The sequence below is a fragment of the Stegodyphus dumicola genome, chromosome 6 (assembly GCF_044657685.1).
Source record: "Stegodyphus dumicola isolate Sdum_Otavi_A_Nest chromosome 6, ASM4465768v1".
NCBI lineage: Eukaryota > Metazoa > Arthropoda > Arachnida > Araneae > Eresidae > Stegodyphus > Stegodyphus dumicola.
This window is the reverse complement of record NC_140773.1, coordinates 160,151,022-160,164,912: the sequence shown is the minus strand read 5'-3', so window position 1 is coordinate 160,164,912 and position 13,891 is coordinate 160,151,022.

The window sequence follows — 13,891 nt, the reverse complement described above, 5'->3', positions numbered from 1 at the left end:
TGAGTGCTCCCGTTACAGTTTCCGAAAGAACATTCACATTTATTCAACTCTATTTACATTTGTTGAATTTGCTTTTCTAACAATTCCTTTCAACAGTTGAGCTTTGCTAACAGTTTGATGTAACTCTCATAGCTTTCTCACCGTTGAATTCGAACAATATCCGATAAAGTATTTCAACTTTTCATTCCACTTTCAAAGGTGGTGTAAGCATTTTCCACTAATTATTTAGAAGTTTATTTCCTTGAACAGACTTTATTTTCATTCCTTTTTTCTCAGAAAGAAACTGCGTTCATTTACTTCTTTTTCCACTCTTTTTGCATCTGAAAGAAACCCTGAACAGATAAGGGACACTGTGTTCATTCTTTACTTCTGCGTGACGCACATAAAAGCTGCATTGAAATGCGCTTCGTTACTGGCGTTTGGTACCGAATTCACGCCCTTTTTTTGACTCTTTTCGAACCTGTTATGAATTCATTTCCATGCCATTGTCAATTCTAATGATTTCCTCATCCTCTGTCGACCCTGCGTACTTGTTTCCTTGTCTGTTTTGAATGAATTGTCGTTCAGTTCTGCGCGTCAAACTCATTTCCTCCCTGTACATTCGATATTCTGTGAACAATTCGATTTTCTTTTCACTTCCACATGACATGTAGATCGAAGTAGTTAACTCAAAAAGAGAGGGACACTGGATTCTACCACTCTTTCATTTCCTCCCTGTACATTCCATACTCTGTGAAGAAGACCAAACGTCAGTTTAAGAAAGTTTTCCATGAATGATCACGAACTGTTGATTAAAACTGACCTCAACAGTTTAGGTTCATTTATTTACTAGATTTTGCATTGAATAAATATTAAATTCTATGCCTCTGTTCCTGTACTTCCACGTATCTTATCTTTATTTACTTCTCTTATTTTGTGAGGCTACTTCCCCCCCCCACACACACACACATTTTCTTCTGCAAAAGAGAATTTTTCGCCTTCTGTTTTTACATGTTCTTGTACGCGTTTTACTCATCGCTGAGATTCCTGTTATTTATTCCCATGTCCGTATTTTGATTAATTAAAGATTTCATTTTATTTTATTGGGTGTCTAGCCATTAATAAGACCTCACAATTTCTTAATCCCGTTGTTTCTTTCTTTCTTTATTAAGATGTTCTTAAATAAGCAATTCATTTTTTTTTTTTTTTTTGTTTAGCTAATACTGCGGCTACCTGCATGAGGGACGGACGTCTGTTATGCATGTTACAAATTCATGAAACCAATATTCAGCGATCCGACCGCTGCGCCGCCAGTTTCCCTGTAAGATTTCTTTTTATTTAATTAAAATTTTCGTAACATACATGAATGAATTCCATCGGATATTTTTTAGGATAATTCATTTCGGTTCATATTTTTTTTTAATTTAAATTTTCGTTACATACCTGTTTAGGTTTCATCACAGTTTTTTGCTATAATTTTTGTTTAACACCTAACACTTCTTTTGAGTATCATTTTCTTTTTCATAACTAACAGTTCATTACAGTAATATTTTTATGTATGTATACTTTTACTTACTTTATTTTAAATACATACATATTTCAAATTCCTTTTTCATTTCAATGGCGCCTCCACGTGACTGTTTTTTAATTCTGGTAGCACTCCTAAGGCGACTTCGTTACTTTCTGGCAACCTTTTAACACGTTTTCGCTCAATTTAATTTTGGAAACCAAACGTGAAAGGACGCAGGTATAGATAGGTAGATAGAGTTAGATAGATAGATAGATAGATAGATAGACAGATAGATATAGAGAGAGAGAGTGAGTGAGTGAGTGAGAGAGAGAGAGAGAGAGAGAGAGCATGTATATAGATGTGTTTTTTGTGTTTGATTAAATTTCTATTAAAATATATATTTATTTATTGTATGTGTGAAATCCCGAAAATCTGTGATAGTAGCCTTACATATCACATATGCGTTTCCCTCCTTCTAACAATGTCCTTCTAACAATTAATGTAACTCCAATAATACTAACAATTAATGTAACAATTAATGTAACTCCAATAATACTAACAATTAATGTAACAATTAATTTAACTCCAATAATACTAACAATTAATGTAACTCCTTCTAACAATTAATGTGTTCATATAGATATGTGTGTATTCAATTTAATTTCTATTTAAATATTTATTGAATGAGTGCAAGTGCAGCTATGAAATCCCGAGTATGTGCTGTGAAAGTAGCCTTACATTTTACATACGTGTTTCCCTCCCTGTTGCATGTTCTTTATATGTATATTTCTACTTTATTTATGTTCTTTTAATTTCAAAATTATAATGTGTGTAGCATGTGTTTATATAGATGTGTGTATATTCAGTTAAATTCCTATTTAAATATTTATTGAATTTGTGCATTTGTGTCTCCCTCCCTGTAACATGTTTGTTTTCAGTTTTATTTATTTGTGTTCATTTACATTCAACTTTATTTTATGCCTTCGTGGATGTCTTCACACATAAGATACAAAAATGACTTGAAAAAACTGGTCCGTATTTACGTGACACATGAGGGAAACCACGAAAACCCCATGCAACCAGTCTGTTCAATCATTATGCATAAATTTATACTATAAAAACAAGAACTCAAAACTTTAAAAGTTTCGCGTTAAACAAGAAAGCATGCAATTTTTTACACGGTTAGCGTATTTGGCCCCTGCGGAGAGACTATGTGCGCGCCTTCGGCGCGCACCAGGAGGGGGGCCAAACACACAAACCGGGGACTTTGCCTAAACAGACTGATCGCCATCACGTCACTGCGGCTTCGCCGCACTGCGGTCGATGCGATCACTATATTCCAAAAACCAATTTATGGCAATTCTAAAACGTTTTGTGACACACTGCTTCTACAACTCTTTATTCTCATAAAAATTTCGATTCCATTTCAAAAATTATAGCAAGCACAACTCTTTCTGAGTGCTCCCGTTACAGTTTCCGAAAGAACATTCACATTTATTCAACTCTACTTACATTTGTTGAATTTGCTTTTCTAACAATTCCTTTCAACAGTTCAGCTTTGCTAACAGTTTGTTGTAACTCTCATAGCTTTCTCACCGTTGAATTAGAACAATATCCGATAAAGTATTTCAACTTTTCATTCCACTTTCAAAGGTGGTGTAAGCATTTTCCACTAATTATTTAAAAGTTTATTTCCTTGAACAGACTTTATTTTCATTTCTTTTTTCTCAGAAAGAAACTGCATTCGTTTACTTCTTTCTCCACTCTGTTTGCATCTGAAAGAAACCCTGAACAGATAAGGGACATTGTGTTCATTCTTTACTTCTGCGTGACGCACATAAAAGCTGCATTGAAATGCGCTTCGTTACTGGCGTTTGGTACCGAATTCACGCCCTTTTTTTGACTCTTTTCGAACCTGTTATGAATTCATTTCCATGCCATTGTCAATTCTAATGATTTCCTCATCCTCTGTCGACCCTGCGTACTTGTTTCCTTGTGTGTTTTGAATGAATTGTCGTTCAGTTCTGCGCGTCAAACTCATTTCCTCCCTGTACATTCGATATTCTGTGAACAATTCGATTTTCTTTTCACTTCCACATGACATGTAGATCGAAGTAGTTAACTCAAAAAGAGAGGGACACTGCATTCTACCACACTTTCATTTCCTCCCTGTACATTCCATACTCTGTGAAGGAGACCAAACGTCAGTTTAAGAAAGTTTTCCATGAATGATCACGAACTGTTGATTAAAACTGACCTCAACAGTTTAGGTTCATCATTTTCTTCTGCAAAAGAGAATTTTTCGCCTTCTGTTTTTACATGTTCTTGTACGCGTTTTACTCATCGCTGAGATTCCTGTTATTTATTCCCATGTCCGTATTTTGATTAATTAAAGATTTCATTTTATTTTATTGGGTGTCTAGCCATTAATAAGACCTCACAATTTCTTATTCCCGTTTCTGTTTCTTTCTTTCTTTATTAAGATTTTCTTAAATAAGCAATTCATTTTTTTTTGTTTAGGTAATACTGCGGCTACCTGCATGGGGGACGGACGTCTGTTATGCATGTTACAAATTCATGAAACCAATATTCAGCGATCCGACCGCTGCGCCGCCAGTTTCCCTGTAAGATTTCTTTTTATTTAATTAAAATTTTCGTAACATACATGAATGAATTCCATCGGATATTTTTTAGGATAATTCATTTCGGTTCATATTTTTTTTTAATTTAAATTTTCGTTACATACCTGTTTAGGTTTCATCACAGTTTTTTGCTATAATTTTTGTTTAACACCTAACACTTCTTTTGAGTATCATTTACTTTTTCATAACTAACAGTTCATTACAGTAATATTTTTATGTATGTATACTTTTACTTACTTTATTTTAAATACATACATATTTCAAATTCCTTTTTCATTTCAATGGCGGTTCCACGTGATTGTTTTTTAATTCTGGTAGCACTCCTAATGCGACTTCGTTACTTTCTGGCAACCTTTTAACACGTTTTCGCTCAATTTAATTTTGGAAACCAAACGTGAAAGGACGCAGGTATAGATAGGTAGATAGAGTTAGATAGATAGATAGATAGATAGATAGACAGATAGATATAGAGAGAGAGAGTGAGTGAGTGAGTGAGTGAGAGAGAGAGGGAGAGAGAGCATGTATATAGATGTGTTTTTTGTGTTTGATTAAATTTCTATTGAAATATTTATTGATTTATTGCATGTGTGAAGTCCCGAAAATCTGTGATAGTAGCCTTACATATCACATATGCGTTTCCCTCCTTCTAACAATGTCCTTCTAACAATTAATGTAACTCCAATAATACTAACAATTAATGTAACAATTAATGTAACTCCAATAATACTAACAATTAATGTAACAATTAATGTAACTCCAATAATACTAACAATTAATGTAACAATTAATGTAACTCCAATAATACTAACAATTAATGTAACAATTAATTTAACTCCAATAATACTAACAATTAATGTAACAATTAATGTAACTCCAATAATACTAACAATTAATGTAACAATTAATTTAACTCCAATAATACTAACAATTAATGTAACTCCTTCTAACAATTAATGTGTTCATATAGATGTGTGTGTATTCAATTTAATTTCTATTTAAAGATTTATTGAATGAGTGCAAGTGCAGCTATGAAATCCCGAGTATGTGCTGTGAAAGTAGCCTTACATTTTACATACGTGTTTCCCTCCCTGTTGCATGTTCTTTATATGTATATTTCTACTTTATTTATGTTCTTTTAATTTCAAAATTATAATGTGTGTAGCATGTGTTTATATAGATGTGTGTATGTTCAGTTAAATTCCTATTTAAATATTTATTGAATTTGTGCATTTGTGTCTCCCTCCCTGTATCATGTTTGTTTTCAGTTTTATTTATTTGTGTTCATTTACATTCAACTTTATTTTATGCCTTCGTGGAGGTCTTCTCACATAAAATACAAAAATGACTTGAAAAAACTGGTCCGTATTTACGTGACACATGAGGGAAACCACGAAAACCCCATGCAACCAGTCTGTTCAATCATTATGCATAAATTTATACTATAAAAACAAGAACTCAAAACTTTAAAAGTTTCGCGTTAAACAAGAAAGCATGCAATTTTTTACACGGTTAGCGTGTTTGGCACCTGCGGGGAGACTATGTGCGCGCCTTCGGCGCGCACCAGGAGGGGTGCCAAACACACAAACCGGGGACTTTGCCTAAACCGACTGATCGCCATCACGTCACTGCGGCTTCGCCGCACTGCGGTCGATGCGATCACTATATTCCAAAAACAAGTTTTGGCAATTCTAAAACGTTTTGTGACACACTGCTTCTACAACTCTTTATTCTCATAAAAATTTCGATTCCATTTCAAAAATTATAGCAAGCACAACTCTTTCTGAGTGCTCCCGTTACAGTTTCCGAAAGAACATTCACATTTATTCAACTCTACTTACATTTGTTGAATTTGCTTTTCTAACAATTCCTTTCAACAGTTCAGCTTTGCTAACAGTTTGATGTAACTCTCATAGCTTTCTCACCGTTGAATTAGAACAATATCCGATAAAGTATTTCAACTTTTCATTCCACTTTCAAAGGTGGTGTAAGCATTTTCCACTAATTATTTAAAAGTTTATTTCCTTGAACAGACTTTATTTTCATTCCTTTTTTCTCAGAAAGAAACTGCATTCATTTACTTCTTTCTCCACTCTGTTTGCATCTGAAAGAAACCCTGAACAGATAAGGGACATTGTGTTCATTCTTTACTTCTGCGTGACGCACATAAAAGCTGCATTGAAATGCGCTTCGTTACTGGCGTTTGGTACCGAATTCACGCCCTTTTTTTGACTCTTTTCGAACCTGTTATGAATTCATTTCCATGCCATTGTCAATTCTAATGATTTCCTCATCCTCTGTCGACCCTGCGTACTTGTTTCCTTGTGTGTTTTGAATGAATTGTCGTTCAGTTCTGCGCGTCAAACTCATTTCCTCGCTGTACATTCGATATTCTGTGAACAATTCGATTTTCTTTTCACTTCCACATGACATGTAGTTCGAAGTAGTTAACTCAAAAAGAGAGGGACACTGCATTCTACCACTCTTTCATTTCCTCCCTGTACATTCCATACTCTAAGAAGAAGACCAAACGTCAGTTTAAGAAAGTTTTCCATGAATGATCACGAACTGTTGATTAAAATGACCTCAACAGTTTAGGTTTATTTATTTACTAGATTTTGCACTGAATAAATATTAATTTCTATGCCTCTGTTCCTGTACTTCCACGTATCTTATCTTTATTTACTTCTCTTATTTTGTGAGGCTACTTCCCCCCCACACACACGCACATTTTCTTCTGCAAAAGAGAATTTTTCGCCTTCTGTTTTTACATGTTCTTGTACGCGTTTTACTCATCGCTGAGATTCCTGTTATTTATTCCCATGTCCGTATTTTGATTAATTAAAGATTTCATTTTATTTTATTGGGTGTCTAACCATTAATAAGACCTCACAATTTCTTAATCCCGTTTCTGTTTCTTTCTTTCTTTATTAAGATGTTCTTAAATAAGCAATTCATTTTTTTTTGTTTAGGTAATACTGCGGCTACCGGCATGAGGGACGGACGTCTGTTATGCATGTTACAAATTCATGAAACCAATATTCAGCGATCCGACCGCTGCGCCGCCAGTTTCCCTGTAAGATTTCTTTTTATTTAATTAAAATTCTCGTAACATACATGAATGAATTCCATCGGATATTTTTTAGGATAATTCATTCCGGTTCATATTTTTTTTTAACTTAAATTTTCGTTACATACCTGTTTAGGTTTCATCACAGTTTTTTGCTATAATTTTTGTTAAACACCTAACACTTCTTTTGAGTATCATTTTCTTTTTCATAACTAACAGTTCATTACAGTAATATTTTTATGTATGTATACTTTTACTTACTTTATTTTAAATACATACATATTTCAAATTCCTTTTTCATTTCAATGGCGCTTCCACGTGATTGTTTTTTAATTCTGGTAGCACTCCTAATGCGACTTCGTTACTTTCTGGCAACCTTTTAACACGTTTTCGCTCAATTTAATTTTGGAAACCAAACGTGAAAGGACGCAGGTATAGATAGGTAGATTGAGTTAGATAGATAGATAGACAGATAGATATAGAGAGAGAGAGTGAGTGAGTGAGTGAGTGAGAGAGAGAGGGAGAGAGAGCATGTATATAGATGTGTTTTTGTGTTTGATTAAATTTCTATTGAAATATTTATTGATTTATTGCATGTGTGAAGTCCCGAAAATCTGTGATAGTAGCCTTACATATCACATATGCGTTTCCCTCCTTCTAACAATGTCCTTCTAACAATTAATGTAACTCCAATAATACTAACAATTAATGTAACAATTAATGTAACTCCAATAATACTAACAATTAATGTAACAATTAATTTAACTCCAATAATACTAACAATTAATGTAACTCCTTCTAACAATTAATGTGTTCATATAGATGTGTGTGTATTCAATTTAATTTCTATTTAAAGATTTATTGAATGAGTGCAAGTGCAGCTATGAAATCCCGAGTATGTGCTGTGAAAGTAGCCTTACATTTTACATACGTGTTTCCCTCCCTGTTGCATGTTCTTTATATGTATATTTCTACTTTATTTATGTTCTTTTAATTTCAAAATTATAATGTGTGTAGCATGTGTTTATATAGATGTGTGTATATTCAGTTAAATTCCTATTTAAATATTTATTGAATTTGTGCATTTGTGTCTCCCTCCCTGTAACATGTTTGTTTTCAGTTTTATTTATTTGTGTTCATTTACATTCAACTTTATTTTATGCCTTCGTGGATGTCTTCACACATAAGATACAAAAATGACTTGAAAAAACTGGTCCGTATTTACGTGACACATGAGGGAAACCACGAAAACCCCATGCAACCAGTCTGTTCAATCATTATGCATAAATTTATACTATAAAAACAAGAACTCAAAACTTTAAAAGTTTCGCGTTAAACAAGAAAGCATGCAATTTTTTACACGGTTAGCGTATTTGGCCCCTGCGGAGAGACTATGTGCGCGCCTTCGGCGCGCACCAGGAGGGGGGCCAAACACACAAACCGGGGACTTTGCCTAAACAGACTGATCGCCATCACGTCACTGCGGCTTCGCCGCACTGCGGTCGATGCGATCACTATATTCCAAAAACAAGTTATGGCAATTCTAAAACGTTTTGTGACACACTGCTTCTACAACTCTTTATTCTCATAAAAATTTCGATTCCATTTCAAAAATTATAGCAAGCACAACTCTTTCTGAGTGCTCCCGTTACAGTTTCCGAAAGAACATTCACATTTATTCAACTCTACTTACATTTGTTGAATTTGCTTTTCTAACAATTCCTTTCAACAGTTCAGCTTTGCTAACAGTTTGTTGTAACTCTCATAGCTTTCTCACCGTTGAATTAGAACAATATCCGATAAAGTATTTCAACTTTTCATTCCACTTTCAAAGGTGGTGTAAGCATTTTCCACTAATTATTTAAAAGTTTATTTCCTTGAACAGACTTTATTTTCATTCCTTTTTTCTCAGAAAGATACTGCATTCGTTTACTTCTTTCTCCACTCTGTTTGCATCTGAAAGAAACCCTGAACAGATAAGGGACATTGTGTTCATTCTTTACTTCTGCGTGACGCACATAAAAGCTGCATTGAAATGCGCTTCGTTACTGGCGTTTGGTACCGAATTCACGCCCTTTTTTTGACTCTTTTCGAACCTGTTATGAATTCATTTCCATGCCATTGTCAATTCTAATGATTTCCTCATCCTCTGTCGACCCTGCGTACTTGTTTCCTTGTGTGTTTTGAATGAATTGTCGTTCAGTTCTGCGCGTCAAACTCATTTCCTCCCTGTACATTCGATATTCTGTGAACAATTCGATTTTCTTTTCACTTCCACATGACATGTAGATCGAAGTAGTTAACTCAAAAAGAGAGGGACACTGCATTCTACCACTCTTTCATTTCCTCCCTGTACATTCCATACTCTAAGAAGAAGACCAAACGTCAGTTTAAGAAAGTTTTCCATGAATGATCACGAACTGTTGATTAAAATGACCTCAACAGTTTAGGTTTATTTATTTACTAGATTTTGCACTGAATAAATATTAATTTCTATGCCTCTGTTCCTGTACTTCCACGTATCTTATCTTTATTTACTTCTCTTATTTTGTGAGGCTACTTCCCCCCCACACACACGCACATTTTCTTCTGCAAAAGAGAATTTTTCGCCTTCTGTTTTTACATGTTCTTGTACGCGTTTTACTCATCGCTGAGATTCCTGTTATTTATTCCCATGTCCGTATTTTGATTAATTAAAGATTTCATTTTATTTTATTGGGTGTCTAGCCATTAATAAGACCTCACAATTTCTTAATCCCGTTTCTGTTTCTTTCTTTCTTTATTAAGATGTTCTTAAATAAGCAATTCATTTTTTTTTTGTTTAGGTAATACTGCGGCTACCGGCATGAGGGACGGACGTCTGTTATGCATGTTACAAATTCATGAAACCAATATTCAGCGATCCGACCGCTGCGCCGCCAGTTTCCCTGTAAGATTTCTTTTTATTTAATTAAAATTCTCGTAACATACATGAATGAATTCCATCGGATATTTTTTAGGATAATTCATTCCGGTTCATATTTTTTTTTAACTTAAATTTTCGTTACATACCTGTTTAGGTTTCATCACAGTTTTTTGCTATAATTTTTGTTTAACACCTAACACTTCTTTTGAGTATCATTTTCTTTTTCATAACTAACAGTTCATTACAGTAATATTTTTATGTATGTATACTTTTACTTACTTTATTTTAAATACATACATATTTCAAATTCCTTTTTCATTTCAAAGGCGCTTCCACGTGACTGTTTTTTAATTCTGGTAGCACTCCTAAGGCGACTTCGTTACTTTCTGGCAACCTTTTAACACGTTTTCGCTCAATTTAATTTTGGAAACCAAACGTGAAAGGACGCAGGTATAGATAGGTAGATAGAGTTAGATAGATAGATAGATATATAGAGAGAGTGAGTGAGTGAGTGAGAGAGAGAGAGAGAGAGAGCATGTATATAGATGTGTTTTTTGTGTTTGATTAAATTTCTATTGAAATATTTATTGCTTTATTGCATGTGTGAAATCCCGAAAATCTGTGATAGTAGCCTTACATATCACATATGCGTTTCCCTCCTTCTAACAATGTCCTTCTAACAATTAATGTAACTCCAATAATACTAACAATTAATGTAACAATTAATGTAACTCCAATAATACTAACAATTAATGTAACAATTAATTTAACTCCAATAATACTAACAATTAATGTAACTCCTTCTAACAATTAATGTGTTCATATAGATGTGTGTGTATTCAATTTAATTTCTATTTAAATATTTATTGAATGAGTGCAAGTGCAGCTATGAAATCCCGAGTATGTGCTGTGAAAGTAGCCTTACATTTTACATACGTGTTTCCCTCCCTGTTGCATGTTCTTTATATGTATATTTCTACTTTATTTATGTTCTTTTAATTTCAAAATTATAATGTGTGTAGCATGTGTTTATATAGATGTGTGTAAATTCAGTTAAATTCCTATTTAAATATTTATTGAATTTGTTCATTTGTGTCTCCCTCCCTGTAACATGTTTGTTTTCAGTTTTATTTATTTGTGTTCATTTACATTCAACTTTATTTTATGCCTTCGTGGAGGTCTTCTCACATAAAATACAAAAATGACTTGAACAAACTGGTCCGTATTTACGTGACACATGAGGGAAACCACGAAAACCCCATGCAACCAGTCTGTTCAATCATTATGCATAAATTTATACTATAAAAACAAGAACTCAAAACTTTAAAAGTTTCGCGTTAAACAAGAAAGCATGCAATTTTTTACACGGTTAGCGTGTTTGGCCCCTGCGGGGAGACTATGTGCGCGCCTTCGGCGCGCACCAGGAGGGGGGCCAAACACACAAACCGGGGACTTTGCCTAAACCGACTGATCGCCATCACCTCACTGCGGCTTCGCCGCACTGCGGTCGATGCGATCACTATATTCCAAAAACAAGTTATGGCAATTCTAAAACGTTTTGTGATACACTGCTTCTACAACTCTTTATTCTCATAAAAATTTCGATTTCATTTCAAAAATTATAGCAAGCAGAACTTTTTCTGAGTGCTCCCGTTACAGTTTCCGAAAGAACATTCACATTTATTCAACTCTACTTACATTTGTTGAATTTGCTTTTCTAACAATTCCTTTCAACAGTTCAGCTTTGCTAACAGTTTGATGTAACTCTCATAGCTTTCTCACCGTTGAATTAGAACAATATCCGATAAAGTATTTCAACTTTTCATTCCACTTTCAAAGGTGGTGTAAGCATTTTCCACTAATTATTTAAAAGTTTATTTCCTTTAACAGACTTTATTTTCATTCCTTTTTTCTCAGAAAGAAACTGCATTCATTTACTTCTTTCTCCACTCTGTTTGCATCTGAAAGAAACCCTGAACAGATAAGGGACACTGTGTTCATTCTTTACTTCTGCGTGACGCACATAAAAGCTGCATTGAAATACGCTTCGTTACTGGCGTTTGGTACCGAATTCACGCCCTTTTTTTGACTCTTTTCGAACCTGTTATGAATTCATTTCCATGCCATTGTCAATTCTAATGATTTCCTCATCCTCTGTCGACCCTGCGTACTTGTTTCCTTGTGTGTTTTGAATGAATTGTCGTTCAGTTCTGCGCGTCAAACTCATTTCCTCCCTGTACATTCGATATTCTGTGAACAATTCGATTTTCTTTTCACTTCCACATGACATGTAGATCGAAGTAGTTAACTCAAAAAGAGAGGGACACTGCATTCTACCACTCTTTCATTTCCTCCCTGTACATTCCATACTCTGTGAAGAAGACCAAACGTCAGTTTAAGAAAGTTTTCCATGAATGATCACGAACTGTTGATTAAAACTGACCTCAACAGTTTAGGTTCATTTATTTACTAGATTTTGCACTGAACAAATATTAATTTCTATGCCTCTGTTCCTGTACTTCCACGTATCTTATCTTTATTTACTTCTCTTATTTTGTGAGGCTACTTCCCCCCCCCCCACACACACACATTTTCTTCTGCAAAAGAGAATTTTTCGCCTTCTGTTTTTACATGTTCTTGTACGCGTTTTACTCATCGCTGAGATTCCTGTTATTTATTCCCATGTCCGTATTTTGATTAATTAAAGATTTCATTTTATTTTATTGGGTGTCTAGCCATTAATAAGACCTCACAATTTCTTAATCCCGTTTCTGTTTCTTTCTTTCTTTATTAAGATGTTCTTAAATAAGCAGTTCATTTTTTTTTGTTTAGGTAATACTGCGGCTACCTGCATGAGGGACGGACGTCTGTTATGCATGTTACAAATTCATGAAAAGAATATTCAGCGATCCGACCGCTGCGCCGCCAGTTTCCTTGTAAGATTTCTTTTTATTTAATTAAAATTTTCGTAACATACATGAATGAATTCCATCGGATATTTTTTAGGATAATTCATTCCGGTTCATATTTTTTTTAACTTAAATTTTCGTTACATACCTGTTTAGGTTTCATCACAGTTTTTTGCTATAATTTTTGTTTAACACCTAACACTTCTTTTGAGTATCATTTTCTTTTTCATAACTAACAGTTCATTACAGTAATATTTTTATGTATGTATACTTTTACTTACTTTATTTTAAATACATACATATTTCAAATTGCTTTTTCATTTCAATGGCGCTTCCACGTGACTGTTTTTTAATTCTGGTAGCATTCCTAAGGCGACTTCGTTACTTTCTCGCAACCTTTTAACACGTTTTCGCTCAATTTAATTTTGGAAACCAAACGTGAAAGGACGCAGGTATAGATAGGTAGATAGAGTTAGATAGATAGATAGATAGATAGACAGATAGATATATATATACAGAGAGAGAGAGTGAGTGAGTGAGTGAGTGAATGAGAGAGAGAGAGAGAGAGATAGAGAGAGCATGTATATACATGTGTTTTTTGTGTTTGATTACATTTCTATTGAAATATTTATTGATTTATTGCATGTGTGAAATCCCGAAAATCTGTGATAGTAGCCTTACATATCACATATGCGTTTCCCTCCTTCTAACAATGTCCTTCTAACAATTAATGTAACTCCAATAATACTAACAATTAATGTAACAATTAATGTAACTCCAATAATACTAACAATTAATGTAACAATTAATCTAACTCCAATAATACTAACAATTAATGTAACTCCTTCTAACAATTAATGTGTTCATATAGATGTGTGT